Source organism: Gossypium hirsutum, chromosome A03, assembly GCF_007990345.1.
Source record: "Gossypium hirsutum isolate 1008001.06 chromosome A03, Gossypium_hirsutum_v2.1, whole genome shotgun sequence".
Classification (NCBI taxonomy): domain Eukaryota; kingdom Viridiplantae; phylum Streptophyta; class Magnoliopsida; order Malvales; family Malvaceae; genus Gossypium; species Gossypium hirsutum.
Window position 1 is genome coordinate 13,304,245 of NC_053426.1, and position 17,280 is coordinate 13,321,524.

The window sequence follows — 17,280 nt, forward strand, 5'->3', positions numbered from 1 at the left end:
GAACTTACTTATTCAAAACACAAAATGGGTGGATTATTTAAGAAATAATCCACAATTTTAGCTTTTCCCATATTAGCTCCACTTTAATCCAATTATTGATCAATACAAATATTTTATATACCAATCAATACCGAAAATTATCACACATTTTCATGATATGCATGATTCCAAATAAATCCATTTTTTGATTTCTCATAAAATTTACATATTATTCAGTTTAGTCCTTAAAACTCGGGATATGCATAACTTTCGATTCCTAGATTTGGATTGAAATCTGATTTCACATGTAACAACCCAGATTCAGTGAAATCGGAACAATGGTTTCGAGACTACAAATTCGAGCTGGAAAGAAAATTTATTTTTACATTTTTGCATGGTTAGTATTTTGATAGGAATGTCATAAGAAAATTCTGATAAGAAAATTCTGATAAGAAAATTTTATTGATTTTGTGCTTAATTACGGATAGGGCCAAATTGCATAAAATGAAAAAGTTGGATTCTAGTAGCTAGAAGGATCAAATAGCTATGGAATTCAAAAATTGAGGTCCTTAAATGGTAATTAGACCATTAAAGAAAAGTTAGTAGATATTTTTGATGATTCATCCATGGAAAAATTAAAAAAGGGCAATGACTAAATTGGAAAAGAGAAAAATTAATGGATGATAAATAATTAATAAGAAATAAAAATCATTTTATATCATCTTCTTCCCCAAAAATTCCATGGAAACCCTAGGAAAGAGAAAAAAACTTTCTTGGCATAATTGGGTTAGTATTCAAGCCTCATTTTTAGTAATTTTTATATTTTTGAAACCAGAACAATCTAATTCATCTATTTGGGGGATTAATTTGAAAAGTTATCAAAGTATAAAAGTTATGCCATGGATGAATATGTTAAAAATTTGAAGTTTATGGTAGAAAATGAAATGTTGTTGATAGATAAACAACTTTTACAAAGTGAATTTTGATGAAATTGTGATTTAGGGACTAAACTGTAAAGTTGCAAAAATTGAAGAAAAATTCTAAATTTTATATAATAAATGTGTTGTAAATTTCTATTGAAATTTTGGTAAGGCTTGGAATAAGGAGTAAACTGCATGAATTTCATTTTCCGAGCCTAGGGACGAAATTGGAATTTATGAAAAGTTTAAGGGCAAAATGGTAATTTTGACTAGGGTATAAATTGAATTCAATAGAATATGAAATGTGAAAAATTGATGATTAAATTCATTTATATAGATTCGGATAACACAAATTCAGAGCTAGATCGAGGAAAAGAGAAAGTTTCGAATTAGTAGATTTTCTTGTACGAATTATTATCGAGGTAAGTTCGTGTAACTTATTTATGCATATTAACATGTTAAATTGATTTTTGAATATGATATATGTTTATGTGATTTATGGAATGTTATAAATACATGAAATGATTTCATGATTGGAAATGTACTTAAAATGTTAAGTTTCGTTGGAATAATGAAAATCGATGGATATGTATGATTTCCTGTATATAAATGTGAATCTGCATATGTTGCAGATGGGATTTAGCTCGGATGAGTAATCACGATATAGCCTCTCGAGCATACATATATATATAGTTCCTGCGAGTATCCTGATCAGTAGTGATCTTGCATTTGTTGCACATTACCGAGCTCTTTGTGAGCGTCCTGGCATACGATCGGTTGTGGTCCTACATATAATGCGGACACAAACGCAGCTTTTCATGAGCGTCCTATTAAGCTTGCTTGAACTCTCTGTTACCTTATCTGAAGCTTCCTGATATTATCTCTTCGGAGATATCTGAAAGACTCTATGAGCTTAGCTTCTTGAGTAAAAACTCTTATGAGTTTCCTGATTATCTTGGATAAGTGTCCTGTTACATGATTACATGGCTCGTTTTTAATAATTCAACAGATAAAATTCCTAACAAGAGATTTTTGAATGATTCTGAGTAATCTGATGAATTGTTTTATGATGAGCTCATCTATGCTTATTTGATATACATGAGACTTATGTAACTAATTTGTTTGATTGAGTGTATATGTTTAGGTAATTTGCCAAGTTGATGGAAAAACATGTTATTGTATGCTTAATTTTAATAAAAGAGATTGGTAAGTTTAATTCCTGTTATACGAACTTACTAAGCATATAATGCTTACTAGGTTTTATTTTCTTTGTTTTATAGTGCTCGGAAGCCCTCGAAGGTTGGAGATTGGTTGGAGCATCATCACACTATTCACTAACTTGTTTGGGTATAAATAGTAAACTTATTTTGGTATAATGGCATGTATAGGTAACTTGGTAATTGTTGGCATATAAATGTGGTTTGTAAACAAGCCATTAGGATGGCTAGTAATGATTTGTTTTGGTATATTTATAAGGATATAATATGACAAAAACCTATGTATTAAGTATATTAAATATGATTGTTCAAGTTAAGTTTAATATATATGTTAAACAAGGGTAAGAATATAAACATAAATGTATATGATAAATTATCATATTATATGTTAAAAGTGACTTGGATTTAATAGTTGAATTGGTTGTTATATACTTGTAAATTTTGGTATAGGTTATTGGCAAATTTGGGTGAGAAATAAAGCTAGGAAATAGTTTTATTTTGTCCACACGGGTAGACACACGAGCGTGTGTCATGACCGTGTGTGACACACGACCTGGTACATGGGTGTATGGTTAGGCTGTGTGTCTCCTACATTTTAAATTTGATAAACAGAATGCTCAGAATTGAGCACAAGGGCAGAGACACGGGCGTGTGTCTCAGCCGCGTGTGCTACACGGCCTAGAACATGGGCGTGTGTCTTGGCCATGTGAAACTTGCACATAATTTTGAAAATTTTAATTAACCACACGGGCTAGCACACGGGCGTGTGGCTGGCCGTGTGGCACAAGTCAAAAGAGCTATATGGTTTCGAACATGACCTGCAGCATAAGAATGTCTTAAGGTCACACGGGTGTGTCCCCTGGACCACACGGGCATGTGTGCCCTGCATCTAGGAAAATTTTAAAAATTTTGCGAAAAATTCTCTGAGTTCTCGATTTAGTCTCGACTCGATTCTAATACACATATTGGACCTCGAGGGTCCATTTAAGGGATGTTATGAATAATCTCGGAAAAATAATAATAATGACATGAATAATTTGTAAATATTGCGAAAATTTTAATAATACTCTGTAACCCTGTTTTGGCTACAGATACGGGTTAGGGATGTTACATCACAAACTTTCATTAGGGACCTTATACTTTCCAATTCTAGCATAATTTCATGATAGATTTTACATTTGTTCAATTTAGTCCTTAATGTTACAAAGTTATCAAATAAGCTAAATTAACTTTACAATTTAGTCCTTTTTATAATCTAAGTTCAATATCCATCTAATCCAAGCTTAATTCATCAATTTATAAACAATAGTAACTTTCTAAAACTTCAACAATTTATCAAATTCATATATAGGCAAGCTAAATCAAGCTATTATTATCACAATTCTATAAAAATTATAAGAAAAAAGCTTGGATTCCTCACCTAAATGGATGGCTGTATATGCAAGGGTTTGAAAGCTTTCATCTACTCCTTTCTATGGTGGACAACAAGAATGAGGAAGATTATGGTGAAATCCCGCTTATTTTTGGCTTTTATACATTAATTAATTATTAATTAACCTAGTTTAGTTAATTAAATCATGGATTAAATAGTATAATTAATACTTAATCACATTTAGTGGAAAATGACATCATCATCCACTATCACCTATTAAAAACTATTTAATTACCATTTTGGACCTTTAGTTAATTTCTATTTAAGTCATCAAGCATTTTTTTAATTAAAATTCAATAGCGATTGGATTTTTACAATTTAGTCTCTGTGTTTTGATTGACTAATTAATCAAAAAAATTACTCAACCATTCTTCAATTTTTTTATTAACTTTATAAACATTCCTATTTTATTTTTATGGATTTGGTTTACAAAAATGGGGTTCTAAAACCGCATTTTCTAGTACCACTAAAAATCGGGTCATTACAAATTTAATATTCTTATTTTAAATAAACCTAAATGAAAATTTTCACTTAAGCTATTGAACTATTCAAAAGCTTTTATTTAAGTCATTGAACTATTAAGTTTTTTTAAGTATTAGTTAAATTTTATTTAACTATTAGTAAGTTTACGTTTTGGTCACTCACATTTGCTATCCTACATGACATGTATATCTAGACTTGACTCACAGGCTCGGTTTAATCCTAAAATTGAAATAATCTTAGCTTTGATACCACTAAATGTAACACACATCACTCATCTCAGTGATCAGAACGAATGGGAGATGCTATGATGACATTTCCAAAACTTATACAAATTTGAACTTTTATAAAAGCAACCTTTTCACAATATAATTTTGTTGTTTAATTACAACTTCACCACTTTTACAAAGCTTTAGATTCAATTAAAATTCATTAGATGCATATGGAAACATGTTCTTGGCACGAAACAAGTTTTTGAAGCTCATTGACTTAGATTGAGGTCATACAAGTTTAGAAAGATATGGTTTTTCAATAATTTAAAATTTTAAATAATTTAATAAAATTATAGAAATAAGATGAATCATTTTTATGGCTTAAAAAACATCCTAAACTCATTTAGAAACTTCTCATGAGTGACTAAGGGTGCTCAGGGTTAAATGCGAGTTATAGAGAGCTCAAAAAAGACCAAAATAGTGAATGGGAGTCTGTCCAGGGGCAAAGGACCGGTACCTATACCCAAAGTATTAATACCTTAGCTTAGAACTATAGCATTTTGACTATTGTCAAATCATGTTTCAATTTTTATACATTAGGTAGTGTAACTTGGGTTCTTTAGGAAAAAATCAATCTAAAGACACTTTAAAACATCTCTAAACGACACCATAATGTACCAATAAATTAAGCCCCTATTTTATTTTTTTCACTCATTTGGGTACTTAAACTTTCAAAATCAATCAAAAAGGCCCTCAAACCTTTTTTTAAAAAACAGAAATTAAGTTCCTACTTTTTTTTTGCACTCAATTGAGTACTTGAACTTTCAAAATGCATCAAAAAGACCCACAAACTTTTTTCAAAAAAAGTAATTAAGCCCCTGCTTTTATTAAAAATTAGAAAAAAAACTTATAAAAAATTAAATTCAATAAAAGCTATAAATATTATCAAATTTTAATTAAAAATTTCAAATATTTAAAATTAGAAAAAAATATAAAAATCGTAAAAATTTTTAAAAAAAGTGTAAAATTTTATAAAAATCCTAAAAAATTATAAAATATATAGAAATATAAAAAAATTATAAAATTTTAGAAAGTCGTAAGAAAATTATACAAAATGTAAAGAAATATAAATTTCATAAATTTTTTATAAAAATTATCGTACTAAAAGAAACATTTTATATTTTTTTATAACTTTTATTAATTTTTATTTTTTATCAATTTTCGTCACATGTCACGCTGTGTTATGACACGTGATGACTTTAATTAAAAAAAAACTAGGAGCCGTTAATTTTTTATGATTTTTATAAAATTTTACAATCTTTTTTATTTTTTACGGTTTTTATAAAAATTCTAATTTTTATATTTTTATTAGAATTTAATAATTTTTCTAAAATTTATTATTTTTATTTTTTATAATTTTTTTTTCTAATTTTTAATAAAAGCAATGGCTTAATTTTTTTGAAAAATTTTAAGAGTCTTTTTGATGCATTTTGAAAGTTGAAGTACCCAATTGAGTGAAAAAAAGCAGTGGCTTATTTACTTTTTTGAAGAAGTTTGAGGGCATTTTTGATGCATTTTGAAAGTTCAAGTGCTCAATTGAATGCGAAAAAAAAAGGAAAAAAAGAGAGGCTTAATTGCTCTTTTTGAAAAAGTTTGAGGGCTTTTGACACCCTTAGGCCATAATTTTAAAACACTTTTGAATGGCATATAACCCTATCTTCAACGTAATAACATGCTCAATAATTTTAAAAGTCAAAATATAACTTATAAAGCATCAGATCCAAATACATTTCTCATTTATTAACATAGAAAACATAATTACAAACTCTTAAAGGGCCTAAGCTTTTCTGTAAATGCCATGACACAAACATTGTAACACCCCAAAATTTTTTATACGGTAAGTGACATTGTTTCGAGGAAGCCGATTGATCCATCTTAGAAGCCGGATTTATCATCAAGACTGAAGATCTCTCCTTAATTTCCCTTTCAGGAGTTTTGGGTTTTCTTTATGTTTTGTATTCTTTATTATTCTGAGATGTTTTCTTATTTAGTTATGAACTAAAACCCCTAAATACCTAAGGGGAATGAAACCTAAGACGAATCTTGTTATTCTGAGATGTTTAACGCATTTTACGGATGATTTCCCATTAAAATTGGTGAATTGAATGCTCCTAATGCTTTAATTTCATGTTTTATACTTAGGAGAGCATAGGAGAGCAAAAGGAACGAGAAACGGGCCAAAAACGGAGAAAATGGGCCAAAGTACGAAATCAACACGACCTGGTCCTCCTAACACTGGCAGACCACACGGCCATGTCAATTTGGCAGGCTCGAGCACGGCCTGAAGTAATCACACACGGGCGTCTCACACGGGCGTGTCTCTGCTGAGCCCAAGTTGAGTCCAATTCGGAAAAGGCTAATTTTGAGGGCTCTTAGGCATTCCAAACCCTATAAATACACCCTAGAGGAGGAAGAAAAGGAGGTACACAGAATAGGGCGTAAGGAATTACTCCAAGGAAGTCGATTGATCCATCTCAGAAGCCGGATTCATCATCAAGACTGAAGATCTCTCCTTAATTTCCCTTTCAGGAGTTTTGGGTTTTTTTTATGTTTTGTATTCTTTATTATTCTAAGATGTTTTCTTATTTAGTTATGAACTAAAACCCCGAAATACCTAAGGGGAATAAAACCTAAGACGAATCTTGTTATTATTTAACTTGTTCTTAATTATGTGTTCTTAATTCTTGTTTTGATATCCCAATATACTGATTCAAGATAAGCTCTTATTCAGAGGAGGAATAGACCCTGTCTAAGAGTACATTTGTCATAATTAAGCAGAGTTGATTGCGTGCCTAGTTATAGGGTGACAAGATTTTACAAGATTAGGGTGAAAACTAATAAGGGGATCTATAGATCGAGTTAATGCAACCCTAGGGTGTTAATTAGAGAAAGGTCTCAATTATTCAATCTAGGGATTAGACGTTATTAGTCTTGAATAGGGATAATAACATAACTTAGGGATATCTACAGAATAAGTTAAATGAATAAATCGTCCGATTCGGAGCCAGAATAACAAGTACAGTCTAGGTGGATTTTTCCTTAGGTATTGTCTTAATTCAATCAATTTTCCCAAAAGTAATTCCCCAATTCTATTATCTGTGAGTTCTTAGTTTAGATAATTAGTTAGTTAAAACAAAACCTCTTTATTCTTAGGCTAGATAATAAAAAAATAGTCATTACTAGTACTTTTAGTTCTTTTGGGTTTGATAATCTAGTCTTACTAAAACTATTCTACTGTTCGATAGGTACACTTGCCTACATCGTGATAATAATTAGCTTCAAGAACGATTAATTATAAATATTTAAAACCTATCAAGAAATCACGCGATTAGGGTGCCTCTGACAATTGATTCATGCCCGTGTTCCTTGGGCGTGTGGGTGTACGCGGCCGTGTCGCACGATCGTGCCTGACTTCGTTCGCTTCTCCCATGCCCATGTGTGTAGGCCCACGCCTATGGTAATTTAACAGGTTCGACCACAGATGCTAGATACGGGCATGTAGCACGCCCATGTTAATTTGACAGTTTCGACCACAGTTTTAAGGCACGAGCGTGTCGCATGCCCGTGTTGTTTTGGCATTTTGCCCACGACCATGTCATACGACCGTGGCTATTTAGTGTAGCCTGTTTTGTAGAAATCCTTACCCTATTTTCACACGACCCTAAGCACGCCCGTGTTTGTGGCCGTGTCTGTGTGGTTAACCTGTATTCAAGAGCTCCGTTAGTAAGTTAGGTGTTAAACACTAAAATTGAAAGAAGCTAATACAGTTAGTACTCGGGTTGCCTCTCGAGAAGCGCTTATTTATAGTCTAAGCTCGACTTACCTCTCCATTGAATGGTCATGGTGGTTCAAGGAGTTTATACTCCTCATTCCTACTATCATTCTCATTAAAATAAGGTTTTAGACGGGTGTTGTTTACCTTAAAAGTGCCGAACTTGGGATGACTTACCTCGACTGTACCGAATCAAAAATTGCTAAGTACCGTAAGAGAGATTTCTTCATTCGGTTTGGTAGTGACAATGTGAGGATATGCAGCATCTAATAATACTTTATCTCTAACCTTAAGTTGATTTGGGAAGGTATTGAGCTTGTTCTGGCGTAGTTTTGGTTTATCGTGTGTTCTAGGTTTATGCATCTGCCATTCATCTAGCTCCTCGATTTGTAGCCGTCGATCTTCATAATAGGTCCTCTAATACTGCTTGAGGATGACTCATGTACTTCCTTCAGACCCATTTCCTGCAAAGTAGGTTACACCATATTGTCAGTTTTAGTAGAATGGTTTAGACGATCACCTTCAATTTCCGATGTGTTGTTAGAATTGCGAGCTTGAAGGGTGATTGTTTCGTCTCCCACACGCAGTGTGAGCTCACCTGTGCCAACATCAATAATAGTTTTAGCAGTTGCTAAAAAGGGCCATCCCAAAATCAAAGGAGTATTGCTATCTTCCTCTATGTCTAGAACAATGAAGTCAACGAGAAATATAAATTTATCGATTTTAACTAGCACATCTTCAATAATACCCCTAGGAAATCTTATAGTTTTATCTACTAATTGAATGCTCATCCTATTCTGTTTGGGTTTCCCAAGACCTAATTGTTTGAACATTTTGTAGGGCATGACGTTAATATTAGCCCCTAAATCAGCTAATGCATTATTAACATCTAAACTACCAATTAAGCAAGGAATCGTAAAACTCCCTGGATCTTTTAGTTTGTTGGGTAGTTTATTCTGTAGAATAGCTGAGCAAACTGCGTTTAGCTCCACATGCGACGCCTCGTCCAACTTCTGCTTATTTGCTAAAGCTCCTTTAAAAATTTCATTGCGTTTGGCATCTGCGATAGAGTTTCAATAAACGGTAAGTTAATATGTATTTTTTTAAGAGTTTAATGAATTTACCAAATTTTTCATCTGAGCAGTCTTTCCTTGTCACGTTGGGATATGGCACACGAGGTTTATATTCGACATTTGCTGATTTGTTTTTATTATGACTTACCTCACCTTGACATCTGCTTACCACAGTTTCTTGCCTCGGTTCTGGCTCAGGCTCAACGAATCCTTCTTCATCTTGAACATTAATCCCGTTGAGTTCTTCCCTTGGGTTGGGTTCAGTATTACTTGGCAAGCTACCTTGTGGTCATTCAAAGATTAGTTTTGAAAGCTGACCTATCTGAGTTTTGAGCCCTTGGATCGATGCTTGTTGATTTTTAAGTGCTGTCTCGGTGTTCTGAAAACGGGTTTCTGACACCGAGATAAACTTTGACAGCATCTCTTCAAGGTTCGACTTCTCCTCTTGTTGGTAGGGTGGTTGTTGGAAGCCTGGAGGATTCTGTGGCCTTTGATCTTGACCTCTCCACGAGAAATTGGGATGGTTCCTCCAACCTGCATTATAAGTGTTACTATATGGGTTATTTTGGGATCTAGAGCTATTGTTACCCATATATTGAACTTGTTCCTCCTTGATACTAGGGTTGAAGGGTTGATACTCTGTGCATACTCCTCCTTCATTCGTCTCGCACCTCATTATTGGATGTACCTGAGTAGAACCAAGTAAACCATCAATCTTTTTATTTAGAAGGTCTACCTGGTTTGACAGCATAGTAACCGAATTGACGTTATAAACACCTGCTATTTTAGTTGGCTTAGTCCTTATGACTTGCCACTGATAGTTATTCAGTGACATCTCTTCAATAAATTTGTAAGCTTTTTCAGGTGTTTTGTTGTTGATGGTTCCTCCGGCTATTGCATCAATCATTTGTCTTGTTGAGGGGTTCACACCATTGTAGAATGTTCGAACTTGCAACCATAGAGGTAATCCATGGTGAGGACACCTTCGCAGTAGGTCTTTGTATCTCTCCCATGCACCGTAAAGAGTTTCTAAGTTCATCTGCACAAACGAAGAGATATCATTACGTAATTTGGCTGTTTTAGTCGGCGAAAAATATTGTAATAAAAAATTTTCGGTCATTTGTTCCCAAGTAGTAATTGACCTTCGTGGTAACGAGTTCAACCACTGTTTGGCTTTGTTCCTCAATGAAAAAGGGAATAACCGAAGACGAATGGCATCGTCAGAAACGCCATTAATTTTAAATGTATCACAGAATTCCAGGAAATTTTCCAAGTGAGTGTTTGGATCCTCATCCTGCAAACCATCAAACTGAACAAATTGCTGTATCATTTGAATAGTGTTAGGTTTTAGTTCAAAATTATTCACAGCAATAACAGGCCTAACTGTACTTGACTCAGTTCCTGTTAAAGTAGGTTTAGCATAATCATACATAGTACGAGGAGCAGGATTTTGATTTGCTAGTTCAACGGGTATCGCAGGAGGTAGCTGATTGTCTTGGTTTTCAGCCATCTCTTCGGTTAGGGTTTGAGTATCGTCCTCTTGCTCGTTCTCTGTATATCTTAAGCTTCGCCTTATTTCTCTTTGGTTTCTATGAACTGCGCGATCGATTTCTTCATCAAAAAGTAGTGGTCCTGACGGGTTTCTTTTAGTCATAAACTATAAAAACCTGCCAAGATAAAGAAAAAGTAAATTAATAAATAATAAAAATTAAATTAAATTAAATTGCAAGAAAAATAAATGGCTAAAGTAAAAAAATTGAGCGTTCCTAATATCTTAGTTCCCCGACAACGGCGCCAAAAACTTGATCGTGATTTTCGTGACATGTTTTAAATATTTATAATGAATAGTTCTTGAAACTAACTGTTATTACGATGTAGACAAGTGTACCTATCGAACAGTAGTATAGTTTTAACAAGACCGGATTGTCGAACCCAAAGGAACTAAAAGTACTAGTAATGACTGTCTTTTTATTATCTAGCCTAAAAATAAAGGGGGTTTTGTTTTAACTAACAAATTATCTAAACTAAGAATTCACAGAAAATAGAATTGGGGAATTACTTTTAGAAAATGATTGATTTAAGACAATACCTAAGGAAGACTCCACCTAGACTTCACTTGTTATTTTGGCTCCGAATCGGACGATTTATTCATTTAACTTGTTCCGTAGATATCCCTAAGTTATGTTATTATCCCTATTCAAGACTAATAACGTCTAATCCCTAGATTGAATAATTGATAATTTTCTCTAATTAACACCCTAGGGTTGCATTAACTCGATCTATGGATCCCCTTATTAGGTTTCACCCTAATCCGGTAAAATGTTGTCACCCTATGCAACTCCGCTTAATTATGACAAATGTACTCTTAGACAGGGTCTATTCCTCCTCTGAATAAGAGCTTATCTTGAATCAGTATCCTGGGATATCAAAACAAGAATTAAGAACACATCATTAAGAACAAGTTAAATATTTATCATATAATTTAGAAAATAATAACAAGATTCGTCTTAGGTTTCATTCCCCTTAGCTATTTTGGGGATTTAGTTCATAACTAAAAAGGAAAACATCTCAAAAGAATAATGAATACAAAACATAAAGGAAACCCAAAACTAGTGAAGGGAAATTGAGGGGAGATCTTCAATCTTGATGGTGAATCCGACTTCTGAGATGGATCAATCGGCTTCCCTTGAGCAGTTCCCTGCGTCCTTTTCTTCGTGTCTCTTTTCTCCTTTTCTAGGGTGTATTTATAGGCTTTGGAATGCCTAAGAACCCTCGAAATTAGCCTTTTCCGAATTACACTCAACTTGGGCTCAGCAGGGACACGCCCGTGTGTGTTATGCTTCGATTTTACCAAATTGACATGGCCCTGTGGTCTGCCCATGTGAGGAAGTCCAGGCCGTGTTGATTTCGTACTTTGGCCCATTTTCTCCGTTTTTGGCCCGTTTTTCGTTCCTTTCGCTCTCCTAAGCATAAAACATGAAATTAAAGTATTAGGAGCATCGAATTCACCAATTTTAAGGAAAAATCATCCATAAAATGTGTTAAGCATGGGGTAAAAATATGTATAAATTACGGTTTATCACCGTTTCTAGCTCTTTTTGCCCTCCTATGCTTACCTAAGTATAAAACATAAAATTAAAGAATTAGGAGCATTGAATTCACCAAATCTAAGGAGAAATCATCCATAAATGTGCTAAGCATGGGATAAAAATATGTATAAATTACGGTTTATCAGCGTCCAATCAACTCCGCTTAATTATGTTAGATCTACTCTTAGACAGAGACTTTTGCTCCTCTGAATAAGTACATCAATACTTGAATCAATATCCTTGATAAATCGTAATTTATACATATTTTTACCCCATGTTTAACGCATTTTATGGATGATTTCCTATTAGATTTGGTGAATTTGATCCTCTTAATGCTTTAATTTCATGTTTTATACTTAGGAGAGCATAGGAGAGTGAAAGGAACGAGAAATGGGCAAAAAACAGAGAAAATAGGCCAAAGTACGACGTCAACACGGCCTGGACTTCCTCACACGAGTAGCCCACATGGCCGTGCCAATCTGACAGAATCGAAGCACGACTTACACGGGTACAACACATGCCCGTGCCATTCTAACAGGCTCGAACACGGCCTGAAGTAATCGCACACGTGCGTGTCACACGGGCGTGTCCCTGCCGAGCCCAAGTTGAGTCCAATTCGGAAAAGGCCACTTTTGAGGGCTCATAGGCATTCCAAAGCCTATAAATACACCCTAGAAGAGGAGAAAAGGGGACACACAGAATAGGGAGTAAAAAATGAAGCCGATTGATTCATCTCAGAAGCCGGATTCATTATCAAGACTGAAGATCTCTCTTCAATTCCCCCTTAGGAGTTTTGGGTTTTCTTTATGTTTTGTATTCTTTATTATTCTAAGATGTTTTCTTATTTAGTTATGAACTAAATTCCCTAAATACCTAAGGGGAATGAAACCTAAGACGAATCTTGTTATTATTCTCTGAATTGTATAATAAATATTTAACTTGTTCTTAATTCTTGTTTTGATATTCCAGGATACTGACTGAAGATAAGCTCTTATTTAAAGGAGGAATAGACCCTGTTTAAGAGTACATTTGTCATAATTAAGTGGAGTTGATTGCGCGCCTAGACATAGGGTGACAAGATTTTGCCGGATTAGGGTGAAACCTAATAAGGGGATCCATAGATCGTTAATGCAACCTTGGGGTGTTAATTAGAGAAAGGTCTCAATTATTGAATCTAGAGATTAGACGTTATTAGTCTTGAATAGGGACAATAACCTAACTTAAGGATCTCTACGGAACAAGTTAAATGAATAAATCGTCCGATACGGAGCCAGAATAACAAGTACAGTCTAAGTGGATTTTTCCTTAGGTATTGTCTTCATTTAATCAATTTTCCCAAAAGCAATTCCCCAATTCTATTCTCTTTGAGTTCTTAGTTTAGATAATTAGTTAGTTAAAACAAAACCCCATTATTCTTAGGCTTGATAATAAAAAGACAGTCATTACTAGTACTTTTAGTTCCTTTGGGTTCGACAATCCGGTATTGCTAAAACTATACTACTATTGGATAGGTACACTTGCCTACATCGCGATAATAGTTATTTTCAAGAACGATTAATTATAAATATTTAAAACCTATCATGAAATCACGCGATCAAGTTTTTGGCGGCATTGCCGGGGAACTAAAGTATTAGGAACACTCAATTTTTATTACATTAGCCATTTATTTTTCTTGCAATATAATTTAATTTTTAATTTTATTCTAATTTACTCATTTTCTTTTTTTTTTCTGGCAGGTTTTTATAGTTTATAACTAGAAGAAACCCGTCAGGGCCATTACTTTTTGACGAAGAAATCGATCGCACAGTTCGCAGAAACCAAAAAGAAATAAGGGGAAGCTTAAGATACACAGAGAACGAGCAAGAGGACGATACTCAACCCCCAAACGAAGAGATGGCTGAAAACCAAGGCAATTAGCTACCTCCTGCAATTGCGGCTAATCAAAATCTTGCTCCACGCACTATGTATGATTATGCTAAACCTTCTTTAACAAGAACTGAATCGAGCATAGTTAGACCTGCTGTAGCTGCAAATACTTTTGAACTGAAACCTAATACAATTCAAATGATACAATAGTTTGTTCAGTTTGATGGTTTGCAGGATGAAGATCCCAACGCTCACTTAGCAAACTTTTTGGAACTATGCGATACATTTAAAATCAATGGTGTTTCTGATGATGCCATACGTTTTCGGTTGTTTCCCTTTTCATTAAGGAACAAGGCTAAGCAATGGTTGAACTCGTTACCACAAGGATCAATTACTACTTGGGAACAAATATTTTCTACAAATATTTACTCGTTACCGAAAAGTTTTTACTAAAATATTTTTCGCCGGCTAAAACGGCTAAATTACGTTATGATATCTCTTCTTTTGTGCAGATGGATTTAGAAACACTCTACGATACATGAGAGAGATACAAGGACCTTTTGAGAAGGTGCCCCCACTATGGGTTACCGCATTGGCTTGAGATTCAAACATTCCATAACGACCTGAATCCTTCGACTCAGAAAATGGTTGACACAGCTGCTGGCGGAACCATCAATAATAAAACACTTGAAGATGCTTATGAGTTCATAAAAGAGATGTCACTGAATAACTATTAGTGGCAAGTAATGAGGACAAAACCAATGAAAACAACCGATGTTTATAACATTGATTTGGTCACCATGCTCTCTAATCAGGTAGAACTCTTGAATAAAAAATTTATGGTTTTCTTAGTTCTTCACAGGTTCACCCAGTAATGCAGTGCGAAGCAAGTGGAGTTGGAACAAGCTATTCGGAATACCAACATTATGGCCATAACATGGATACCGAGCAGTTAAATTACTTGGGTAATAACCCTCAACCTCAAAACAATCCATATAGTAACACTTATAATGCAGGTTGGAGGAACCACCCCAATTTCTCATGGGGAGGCCAAGGAAATCAGTGACACCCTCCGGGCTACCAACAACCACCCTATCAACAGAAAAAGAAGCCAAACTTTGAAGAGATGCTCACAAAGTTTATCTCAGTGTCAAACAAAATTTTAGAACACCGAAATAGCACTTAAAAATCACAAGCGTCAATCCAAGGGCTCGAAACTCAGATAGGCCAGCTTTCTAAACTAATCTCCAGACTACCACAAGGCGGCTTGCCAAGTAATACTGAACCTAACCTAAGGAAACCGCTCATTGTGATTAATGTTCAAAATGAAGAAGGATTTATTTAGCCCGAGCCAGAACCAAGGTAAGAAACGGTGGTAAGCAAAGGTAAATGTGAGGTAGATTATAATAAAAACAAACCAGTGATTGTTGAATATAAACCTCACGTGCCATACCCCAACGCGACAAGGAAAGACCGCTCAGATGAACAATTTGGTAAATTCCTTACACTCTTAAAAAAATTACATATTAACTTACCGTTTATTGAAGCTCTATCGCAGATGCCAAATGCAATGAAATTTTTAAAGGAACTTTAGTAAATAAGCGGAAGTTGGACGAGGCGTTGCATGTGGACCTGAACGCAGTTTGCTCAGCATCCTCTAAAATAAACTACCCAAAAAACTAAAAGATCCAGGGAGTTTTATGATTCCTTGCTTAATTGGTAGTTTAGATGTTAATAATGCATTAGCTGATCTAGGGGCTAGTATCAATGTCATGCCTTACATAATGTTTAAACAACTAGGTCTCGAGAAACCCAAACAGACTAGGATGAGCATTCAATTAGCAGATAAAACTATAAGATTCCCTAGGGATATTATTGAAAATGTGTTAGTTAAAATCGATAAATCTATATTTCCAGTTGACTTCATTGTTCTAGACATAGAAGAGGATAGTAACACTCCTTTAATTCTAGGAAGGCCCTTTTTAGCAACTGCTAAAACAATCATTGATGTTGGCACAGGTGAACTCACACTCCGGGTGGGAGACGAAACAATTACCTTTCAAGCTCGTAATTCTAGCAACACATCAGAAATTGAAGGTGATCGTTTAAACCATTCTACCAAAACTAACAATATGGTGCAACCTACCTTGCAGGAAACGAGTCTGAAGGAAGCACATGAGTCATTCTCAAGCAATAATAGAGGACCGATTCACAAAGAACGAAGACTACAAATAGAGGAGCTAGATGAATGGCAAACGCATAAACCAAGAACACATGATAAACCAAAATTGCGCTTGAACGAGCTAGATACCTTTCCAAATCAACTTAAGGTTGGCGATAAAGTCTTATTAGATGTCGTAGATCCTCACATTGTCACTGCCAGACCGAATGAAGAAATCCCTCTTACGGTACTTAGTATTTTTCCATTCGGTAAGGTGGAGGTGAGTCATCCCAAATTTGGAAATTTTAAGGTAAACAACACCCGTTTAAAACCCTATTTTGATGAGATTGATAGCAAGAATGAGGGGTATAAACTTCTCGAACCACCATGACCATTCAATGGAGAGGTAAGTCGAGCTTAGACTATAAATAAGCGCTTCTCGGGAGGCAACCCGAGCACTAACACTATTAATTTCTTTAAATTTTAGTATTTAACATCTAACTTACTAATAGAAATCTTGAATATAGGTTTTTCCACAAAGACACGGCCATGCACACGGGTGTGCTTAGGGCCGTGTGAAAACAGGGCAAAATATTTCCCCAACACGGGCTACGATAACACGCTACGGCCGTGTGACATGGCCGTAGTCGAACCTGCCAAAACATCACGGGTATGCGACACGCCCGTGTGGAAGAACCATGGGTGAACCTGTTAAAACAGCAATGGTGTGCGACACGCCCGTGTCTAGTGCCCATGGTCGAACCTATTAAATTAACATGGGAGTGCGACCTGGCCGTGATCAAATCTACCAAATGCACACGGGCGTGCGACACGCCCATGTCTACCACCCGTGGACAATACTGACAAAAGAACACGGGCATGTGCAGAGCTACACGACCGTGGGAGAAGCGAACCACAAAACACACGATTGTGTAACATGATTATATAGCCACACGGCCTAGATACACGGGCGTGTGAACTGGTTGCGGCACTTGAGAAAAAAATTAGATTATCTATTT

The 17,280-nt window shown here is 34.9% G+C and overlaps 1 non-coding gene across 1 annotated transcript; it reads left to right on the forward strand.

Annotated features, from left to right (window-relative positions):
- Positions 1 to 10,110: 10,110 nt before the first annotated feature.
- Positions 10,111 to 10,216, forward strand: LOC121225339 (small nucleolar RNA R71). The gene has a single exon (XR_005923199.1). It is a non-coding gene; the product is annotated as a small nucleolar RNA R71 (small nucleolar RNA).
- Positions 10,217 to 17,280: the final 7,064 nt, after the last annotated feature.